This window comes from Dipodomys merriami, unplaced genomic scaffold (genome assembly GCF_024711535.1).
Source record: "Dipodomys merriami isolate MVZ:Mamm:240054 unplaced genomic scaffold, mDipMer1.0.p SCAF_642, whole genome shotgun sequence".
NCBI classification, from domain to species: domain Eukaryota; kingdom Metazoa; phylum Chordata; class Mammalia; order Rodentia; family Heteromyidae; genus Dipodomys; species Dipodomys merriami.
Window position 1 is genome coordinate 256,359 of NW_027206227.1, and position 10,540 is coordinate 266,898.

Genomic DNA, 10,540 nt, shown 5'->3' on the forward strand with positions numbered 1-10,540 from the left:
GGATAGAAAATTGAGTTTTTGTATCTGTTTTACCTTATTTTTTTTATTACTTTAAAAACTGTAACTCAAAATGACATAAATTATCTTTATAATATTAGGAGACAGATTTCACTTCCATATTCTTACCCTAGCCTTCTACATAATTTTGGTATTTAGTGATCCCCAAATGTGAAAATAAAGATAGGAAATCTCTTATTTAAATATTATTTAGAATTTCAAGTTTTCTTTATGTAAGGCCCGTAAGTAGTATTTACATCATACATGTGTACAAAGCCAGTGGCAACATTTTCTCATATTCTCAAAAACTAGGAAATGTGGTGTCCCTGTAGTTGCATCAGGAAAAGGCTGTAGTTGAATTAGTTTACTAATCTAAATCTGCTGTAAAATATTTCTACACGTTAGTTGGCTTGAATAATCCGTATTTATCATTTTGCAGTTCTAAAGGACAGAAATTTAAAAGAAGTCTCACTAGATTAAAATCGAGCCACCTACAGAGCTAAAATATTTTTCAAATGATTCTAGTGGAAAAAGCATTTACTTGCTCTTCTGCTTTCCAGAAATTCAGAATCTGGGTTGTTGTTGTTTTCTTTATTTTCTAATGTAGCATCTTTACATGTCTCTGATGGTTGAAACCTCATCATGTCCTTTCAAACTACACCTGGGACTTTAAAGTACCCATTTGAATATATTTCCTCTATCTGATAATTCTTCATATTTGTGTTCATTGGATTATGAAAGGTGATTATTTTACAAACTTATATACATATAATGCAAATGTACATTTGAGGGATTAGTTTTTTGGGGAAGACAGATATTATTCAAAAGTATTTTGCTATGTGAAATGAGTGTATAGCATTCTTTCTAATATAAACTGTTATCCTTTCATTAATTTTGAACAACATATTTCTTCAATGAAATATAACTAGAAAAAAATTAGTCCCTGAAAGCAACTAATCATCATTAAAACCTTGTCATGTACTAGAAATCCTAAATGCCAGAGAGCAGCTCCTGAAGTAGTTGTGGAACTATCACTTTTTGTATATTCTGCTTACAATCTTCTCTTTTCAAGAGCATTTGATTGTTATTATTTTGGAATTATGGTTAATATTCATTTGACTGCTATTTTTAAAAATGTATTACCCAATACTGGTTCTCTTTTTCTAACTTTTTTGGGTCTATTCTATTTCGGGAAGAAACACATCCATTTGAATTACATTAACTGCTTATTGAAGTTGAATCATCATGCAGAGGAAAAGAAGAAAAAAATATGTCTCTGTGGGTATGTCAAGGTAAAAATGTATCTACAGGCTATTTATCTTAAAATCATCTAATTTTCATTATGTTTGGATTCTGATAAAATTAAGCCTCTCAACTCACACAATGTTAATGCAGTCTTATTTCATGCCTCCCAAAAGCAAACAACAAATTACTATTTATTTTAAAATTATTTTTAATTTTTTTAATTATCTTTTTTTAAAAAAAAAACATTATTTTTAAAAAGTTAGCCAAGGCAAGTGGTTCACTAGCTATTTAGAGTCATGTTCAGAGTCTATGGTGAAATCCAGAAAGGGAAAAAAAAATCATGTTTTTATTCTTGCTTGAGCCACTCTGATTTACTGAAAGAATAAAATTCTGGCTTTGAAGCCTTTTGCTTCATATCCACAATGTGTCATTCTTCCTTAATTAATGGGAGAATTTGGAGAAAAGATGAGAATCCACAATAGAAAAAGGAGAAGAGGAAAAGAGAAGGAGAAATCTAGATATTTTTTTCTTCCTCATCTCAATCACAAGATCTGGATAATGATTGTGGATATTAGATCCAGTGCTCTAGAGTGATTAAACACATCTATAGAAATAGATAACCCCACAAGTGATCACATGGAGAATGCTTATTAATAAAAATTGTAATATTGCTCTCTGCTCTTTTCTAGCTCTCTCTGCTCTCTCTCTCTGCTCTACCTTTCTTTGCTCTCTATGCTCTTTTCTAGCTCTTTCTGTTCTCTGCTCTCTCTCTGTTATTTTCTAGCTCTTCTCTCTCTCTTACCCAGCTCTCTCTCTTTCCCAGCTCTCCCAGCTCTCTTTCCCTGGCCTTTCCCCATCGCATTAAGTACCAAAATGGCCTGGTGCCAGCTGGAATGCTCCATGTAGTACCTGCGTTACCTAGGCAACTTGGACACCTGGAAGAGGTCACATCTGAATTTGATGTGGCCATACCTTTTTCAACACATAAGGCCTAGTTCAGGCCCAGACGCTCTCTCTCTGCTCTTTCCTAGCTCTCTCTGCTCTCTGCTCTCTCTCTGCACAATCTCTGCTTTCTCTGCTCTTTTCTGCTCTCTCTGTTCTCTCTGCTCTTTTCTAGCTCTTTCCTCTCTTTGTTCTAGCTCCCTTCTCTTTTCTAGTTCTCTCTCTTTCCCACTTTTCGCAGACATGCTCTCTCTCTCTGCTCTTTTATCTCTTTTTCCTCTCTCTTTCCTCTCTTTCCCAGCTCTCGCTCTTTCCCAGGCCTTTCCCAGCCACGTGGAGTGCCAACCTTGCCTGGTCCCAGCAGGTCTACTGAATAAACCTACCCTTTACCTGAAAAAAAAACATAATATCTTCCAATAGGAAATGTTATCAATTTGTTTAGTTCTTGTTTAGGATTTGTTGAATTCTGGTGTGCTATAGCCAACTATCATATATATATATATATATATATATATATATATATATATATATATATATATATATACATATATATAAAAGAATGGTAAGAAACTAGCATCTTAATATATTCTAATATTAGCTTAGTTCTGCCTGTGTTATATGTATGAGGCTGTATTTGAGTTTTGCCTCAATTTCACATGCTACACTCTTCCAACACATAAGTTGAAAGAAGACTCCCTCTGTAAATATGCTATTTTTATAGCTAAGGAGAAAAAGACACAGATAATGAGATAGAAATCTTCCCCTAGAAATAACCTTTCACGACTTCTGGTTCATTTTTGTAAGCTCAAGTAAGTCACATGACCAATCTTGACACTTCAGAGTGGAGGTAAATCTCACCTACAGGAAGGTGATTCGGGACATAGAGTAATATGCCAAGATATGCAACACTTGAGATAAAGAGGGAAAAAAGAGAACCATAATACAATCATACTTGCCATCACATATCTCTGCAGGAAGGATGCTATTACGTTCCTTATTTTCTAAAACGACTGAGATCTTCAAATCATGTCTTTTATGTTTGGATGTTACAGAAATTAGAGAACATTTTGATACTGAAACAGCATAAAATTTCAAAGAAAGTTGGAGTAATCACTTCAATACTACCTTTTGTTCTCCAAGAAAAGAAATCATTTTATAGACAATAATTTGTAATTTCTTACCTAGTATCTTATTTTTCCAGAAATGGATTTTGTTAAATATATGTGACTATCCACCAGAATAAATGTCTTCATTTATCTGCATCTTGTGCAAACAGCAAGTCAATTAGATGTAAGTGGGAGTTCATCAGTAGCACTTTTTAAAAATGCAAAAAATGTGGACAGGGACCCAATATACATCTTTTTCCACCATCACTTACTACATCCTCTTTCTTCCTTCCTAGGAAACACACCCAATCAATAAAAAGGCGTACATATTTGGTTCTTGACCTGGAAAGTGGAAGCAGAATGTTATGGATGTCTGGGATCACAGTTAATAGTGTTTTACATAATAATGTCACATACAACAGCCCTAAGAGTCCTGAAGGTCTTAACACTACTTCCTTAGTGATGTGATCAGAATGTCAGCCTTACTGGACTTAGTATTGTTTTCCACTTCCTTTTCTACCACTTGGCCAAAATTGTAATACATATTAACCGAATAAAAAAGTAATGTCATCTAAAGAAATTCTTATTGCAACAAGACATTATGTTGAAAAAACAACTTTACAACTTTGGCGGTGGATGGGGGGGAATCGGAGGGCAGGGATGGTAAGGGGAAACAAAGGAGAAGGCAAAAATGTTTGATAAGAAATGTACTCATTACCTTGCTCATGTAATTATAACCCCTCTGTACTGTATTTTCACACAAAAAACTTATTAATATAAAAAAAAGAAAGTCATTTAGGGCTCTGGGTATGTGGTTTCATGGAACAGTTATTGTTTAGCATGCATGAAACCACATAAATAGAAAAAGAAACAGTGGAAGTGGTGTTTTGCCTCAAGTGGTATAATGCTAGCCTCGATTAAAAAAAAAAAAGAAGCTCAGGGACAGTTCCCTGGCCCTGAGTTCAAGCCCCAGGACTGTCAAAAGAGTCATTTAGCTAGGAAATGCAAAATAAAGAACCCATACTTGGAATATATAATTGCTCCTTCCAACTGATACCTATCAATAGTCCTTAATTCATGTACTTTACCTATATTAGAATACTGTGTTGAACAAAAAAAAAACGTTTTGTTAATAGGTCATGGCAATTAATACCAAGAATGTGCTTAGATATCAGTGAAGATTAATCCTGAAAATTTAAAGATTCCAGGCTCTTGAGTGGCCACTGCTAATCACAATCAGAAGGGTAGTATAAGTGGAATTTGGAAATCTTTTTGGTAAGTTAAGACACCAAAAAGGCAGAGGTTAATTGGTAGTTTTGACAGAAGGAATAACTCCAGATGGAAGGAATAAATGCTAATAATAACTAAGTTATACCATAAACTGTTCTAGAGAACCATTTTTGATTATAAATAACCAAATAACTTAGGCTAGTTCGTAATCTGTGTGATAAGTTGTATATACTTCTATGCTGCTCTTTCAAACTTGATCTCCTTTGCTTTCTACAAATCTGTCTTTCTCTATTTCTCTATGAACAATTTCTGATACTAAGTCCACATATGCAGACAACAGAGGATGCTAATGTAAGAGTCCCATAGGTCATGAGTCATTAATGTAAGAACATGGAAAAAGAGGACATAATTATTGCTACCTCCATTTTATTGAAAAGCTGCAATGTCACACCATTTGATTAAAATTTCCATTCTTTGTCAACATAGTGTCATTAAGTGTACATAAATGCAAATATGAGCTGGGTGCTGGTGACTCACACTTGTAATTCTAGCTACTCAGGAGGTTGAAACCAGAGGATGGTCGTTCAAAGCCACCCTGGTCAGGAAAATCCATGAAAATCTTATCTTCAATTACCACCAGAAATCTGGAAGTGGTGCTGTAACTAAAGTGGTAGAGCCCTCAACTTGAGCTGAAATGCTGAGGGACAGCGCCCAGGATCAGAGTTCAAGCCCCATGACCAACAGAAAAAGTTCCTCAAAAGGCACGATGAAGTCAATACTAATCTTCCCAAGCAGAGAACATAATTCCATAATAATTCAGGGCACCTACTTTTGCTGAGTTAAGTTATGGTTGCTTTGCTGAACATATTCTCTTCTTTTAAAAATTTGTCGAATACTAGCTTTATAATAAACTTCATCTAACATGTATTGGTTCAAAAGAGAAATCCATACAGTTGATCTCACTTGGATTTATTACAGTCTCAAAGCCAACAGGCAGAAGAGTCTGTCAAACTCTTATCTTTAATTAAACACCAAAAAACCAGAAGTGGAGTTTTGGCTCAAGCAGTAGAGTACTAGCCGTGGTGGCAGTAGGGCAGGAAAGACAACTGTTCAGGGACAGGGGCCAGACTTGAGTTCAAGCCCCAGAACCAGCACAAACTAAACAAACAAGCAAGCAAAAAACGTCCACATATTTATTTTGGACCATCCTTAAAGCACTAGTTTGAAAAGAGGCTCCTTTTGCTGATCATACTCACTGGATCGTGCTTTTTGGAATCCTTATTGCTATGGTGAACTCAGGACCAGATTAAAGTAATGGATAACTGACTTCTGCAACAAGACAATCATGTCAGGAGTGAAATATCTAGGCATGTTACCTTTTAACCTACATGTCTTTGTTTCTTTGCAGTAGAACACTTTTAAAACAAGGTTATTTCCTTTTAATCTATGTTAGCCTTCAAATGGCATATTGTTTCCTTTTGTAATACTCTCAACTAGAAATTTACAGACAAGTTTTATGTGAGTAAAGAACACACTCGAAAACGTCAGGGACAGAGTTTCCTTCAAGCCTTGAATTCTTTTCTTGTACAGTAAAGTGAGCGCACAAATTAAGTTGAACTTGTCATTTCTCTATGTTCAATTCCTCTCTTGGAATCAGTTTCCACTTCCAGTAACAGTTCCTTCCAGTTACTTCAAGTAACAATCTATGGTGCTGCTCCAGGTAAAATGAACATTTTGTGGCTTCATTGAAATAGCACAAGTACATCTTTGTACATGAGATAAAGCGCTTCAGAAACAACTTAGTCATGACAAAATACGGAATTTAAATCACTTATAAAACATTATACATGTACATATAGCCATATAAAATGATGGTAAGTGAAAGGGACTCCAAGATAGGACACAACTTGATTTTTCTTTATTGTTACCTAACAGGTACTATGTGATTTTTTTTCTCTTCTATTTTCTACCATCATGGTATAAACTTTGTTTTTACTGTATTTGATGTCGGTGATCTGCATCTTGCATATACCTTTTTCTAATGTGGGTAGGGAAGGGAAATAATAAAATGCTGAAACAAGGGTACAGTATGACCCATTGTAACAATGAGTTCTACAAGACACTATGTAGAAAATGAACTTTATAACTTGGGGAGGAGAGGGGGGATTTGGGGCGGTGAGGAGGAAAGGGAAGATGGGAAAAACAAAAGAAGAGGTAACAATGCTTAATAGATTATGTACTAATTAACTTACAGATATAACTCTAAACCTTCTGAACAACATTTTTCCAATAAAAAACATGAAAAACCGTTATCCTGGAGTTCATTAAGTTCAAATTTCCTAAGTGCTCTATAAATTAAGACCAATTTTAAGTGAGAAGAAGGTTCTCAGAAATATGTGTGTGTGTTGTACATTTTTTCACAAGTGTACATAAGTTAACAGTAGGAGAAACAATATGAATAATAGGAGAAAAAGAAGTTCTGTGTTTAAGTATGGTTGTTCAATACAGTATAGAAGACTCTGCAAATAGGACAAATTTGAAACAATAAAGCCAAGGCCAGTATGTATATCTATGGGAGTGATGTAGAGAAAGCATTACTACTCAGTGGAACATGAAGGATGAGGCCACTCTGTTTCTTCTTCTATCTCTAAATCATGGCAACTAATCATGCAAATTTGTAAAAACTAGAATGGAAGAATAATTCTAGTTTCAAAGCAAGTCATATATAAGAGCATGGACTTAACTGGAAAAAGAAAGCCATGTGGAGAGAGCAGGAATTATACTAGCAATGAACTGTTGGCTAAGTTCACATATCTTTTACTTCTTTACTTTTCTTTTCCTTTGGTATTTGTGGGGCTTGAAGTCTGGGCCTGGGCACACTTCCTCTACTCTTCACCTTAAGGCTAGCAGTCTACCGCTTGATCCACAGTGCCACTTCCAGTTTTCTGGTTGTTAATTGGGGATAAGTGCTTCAGAAACTTTCCTACTTGTGCTTGATTTGAACTGCAATCCTCAGATCTCAGCCTCCTGAGTAGCTAGGATTATAGGTGTGAGCCACTGTCATCTGGCTTAAGATCACATATCTAGCAGTGTACACTCAATGTATGTAATGTGTATTTTAATCTATTTTTGTATGAATTCTTAAGTTAAAAATCTGGGCTACAGGTTAGACTTTACACTCACAAAACTGTTTAAAGTTTAAAAAATGATACTCCTGGAAAGATAAAACCTAAGAATGTAAAGGATTCTGGGAAGTTCAGTTTGCATCCAGCCTGGGAAAAAAAGTATTTGCCACAATATCTATAATTAACCAGCCTAAACCTGCATTGTAAGAATGGCTGAAGTGATGGAATACTAGGTATGAGCAAGACTGCTGAATAAGAGCTTGAGGTTTTGGCATACATACACGCAAGCATGCACATACACAGAGGCACTTATATGTGTAAACACACATATAAAACAACTCTCAGAATGTGTAGAAAAAGTTGGAAAATAACAGTAAATATGTCCTGAGTAAGACTACAACAAGTGATAATTTTAAATATTAGAAAGTCCTCAAGTGAACTTTCCCCCAAAAAGCTTGAGAATATTACAAATATAGGGACCAGAGATATTAAGAAAGTCTAGTAATCATTATTAAAGGGATCAGATCCATGGAGGAATGAGTCAGAGAACCCTGCAGGTGCATCTGAAAATGTTCATATCCTGTGTCAAATGTTAGAACATCTTTGAAAATTGTACATAAACAGTCAAACCAGTCAGTTTAGTGGATAAGATCATCGGAGAAGTTCAGAATTGCTAGCCTGTTTCTAGATTAAATAAACCAACAAACTATGGCAGGGCAATGTGATACAAGCCTAGAATTCTAGCACTCAGACTAAGATAGGAGATTAGAGAGTGGAATTACATAGCGATACCTTCCCTGGACCAGGTAGTATAATTTGTCTCAATAAAACAAGCCAAACAATAAGAAAGGAATACCCAGTTGGAAGTTTGGGCTAATTTTTTCACTATGTTTTGATAAGTCAAGTTTCCTAGTGAAATGCAACTCATATATCATCCTCACTTCTGTTTTACATGCTCTCTTCATTACAGAACATTGCTAGATGCAAAATAGCTCATGATTCCCAATCAAAAATTTGAAAAAGTAAGCACCATTCTGTTGGATTCTAAAGAAATGATGAAGGATTACAAAAGCTTAAGCCTGGAGAAATAGCAAAGTTCATCTAATGTAGGACTTTGGAGACCTGCCTAAATTAGAATTTAGATTTGAAATAATTGCTTTTTGTTTGTAATTTCATATTCTCTAGGATACTACAAAAATGTTTTCAAGTAGAAGATTTAATTTAGAAATTCACAAATGATGCTGGCATTCTAATTGCCTAGAATATTCTTTCAAGTGAGGTATAATTACAAATTAGTTAATACATAATTCCAACAGTTCATGTATAACATGATAATCTGAATAATCTAGACAAAGTTGCCAACAAATGGATGCTATTAATATATAAATTTAGAAAAAGAGCAATTTTTTGAGGCTTTGGTGTAACATTGTATGAAGAGAGTAATTGTATGACATCTTTTTCTTCTACCTATACATAACACAGGAAGAAATTTCCTTACATACCTCTTAATTACTCATACAATGAGGGAAAAAAAGCTACATTTAATGCTTGTTTATATTTTGTTTTTGTTGTTTAGTTTATGCTAGGGCTTGACCTCTAGGTCCGGGCAATGTCCCTGAGCCTGTTTTTGCTCAAGACTACTGCTCTACCACTTGAACCTCAGTGCCACTTGTGTCTGGCTATTCCTTATGAGTTTATTGGAAATAAGAATCTAAGGAATCTTGCTACCTAGGTGGGTTTGATCCATAATCTTCAGATCTTAATATTCAGATATTCTGATCTCCTGAATATCTATGATAGATAAAAATAATACATAATAAAATTAATATAAAGTAATAATATAATACTATTTGCAAGTGTTCTGATCTCAAGAAAACCACTGGAGGGAAAATGATGCAGAAAAGTTTAGTGTAGTGTTCTTTGCACAATTGGGAGGGCATCACAGCAGACGTGTAGTATTTATTTCATAATAGTGATAAGCTAGTCATGATGTGAATTTAGGCAATTTTAAGGTGCACCTTACAAGTTGTAAACTGTTGGGCTAGGATAAAAACTTGGGATTGATTCTCATAGAAATAATAGTTTATTCTGATGAACAAATGTTTACTCTTCAGGAATTAATTATTATAGATAGGTCATAGTTTTATCTTCTACCAGAATGTGGCTATTTTTTCTATTCACTTTTACATATGTAACATCACATTGGAAATTTCATCTATTGCAGAATTAATTAAAATGCAAACAGATACTGTTTTAAATGTCTCTGGCATGGCATGATCAGAATTTGAAAATGATTAGTTAGTAGTCATCTGAATTTTGAAGAATACATATATTCTGTTGTCGTAACAATTATTCAGTTTTAAAAGTTAGGAGTTTCCATAGAATTAAACTTTTCTCTTTTAGTATGAGGTAATGGTTTTTTCAACATAAAGGCAAATATATTGTGAAGATATTGTATAGTTTGATAACATTCAAGTTGATGACCCTCTGATAAAGAAAGGGGGAATAGAATGGTATTTACTATACCAATACAGTGAAATTATATTTTATGTAAGTTTTTTTTATTTAATTTTATTATCAAGGTAATATATAGAAGAGGTTGCCGTAATTGTAAGATGGTGAATACATAACATGTAGAACTTTTTATCCACTACCTCACTTTTCTAACAGTTTTCCATCACCCCAATACCCTTCACAAGTTGTAATGTAAATTTCCATTATGTTGTCTTGTGAGCATTGCAATTACATTGGTTTATACTTTGTCCTTTGTCACGCCATGTTGTTGTTCCTCTTCCCTTCCCTAATTAAGATAAACATATATACAATAACACATGATACTGAAATCAAATACAGCAGGGGACAAGCCATAGGGGAAAACACAAAAGAAAAAAGAAT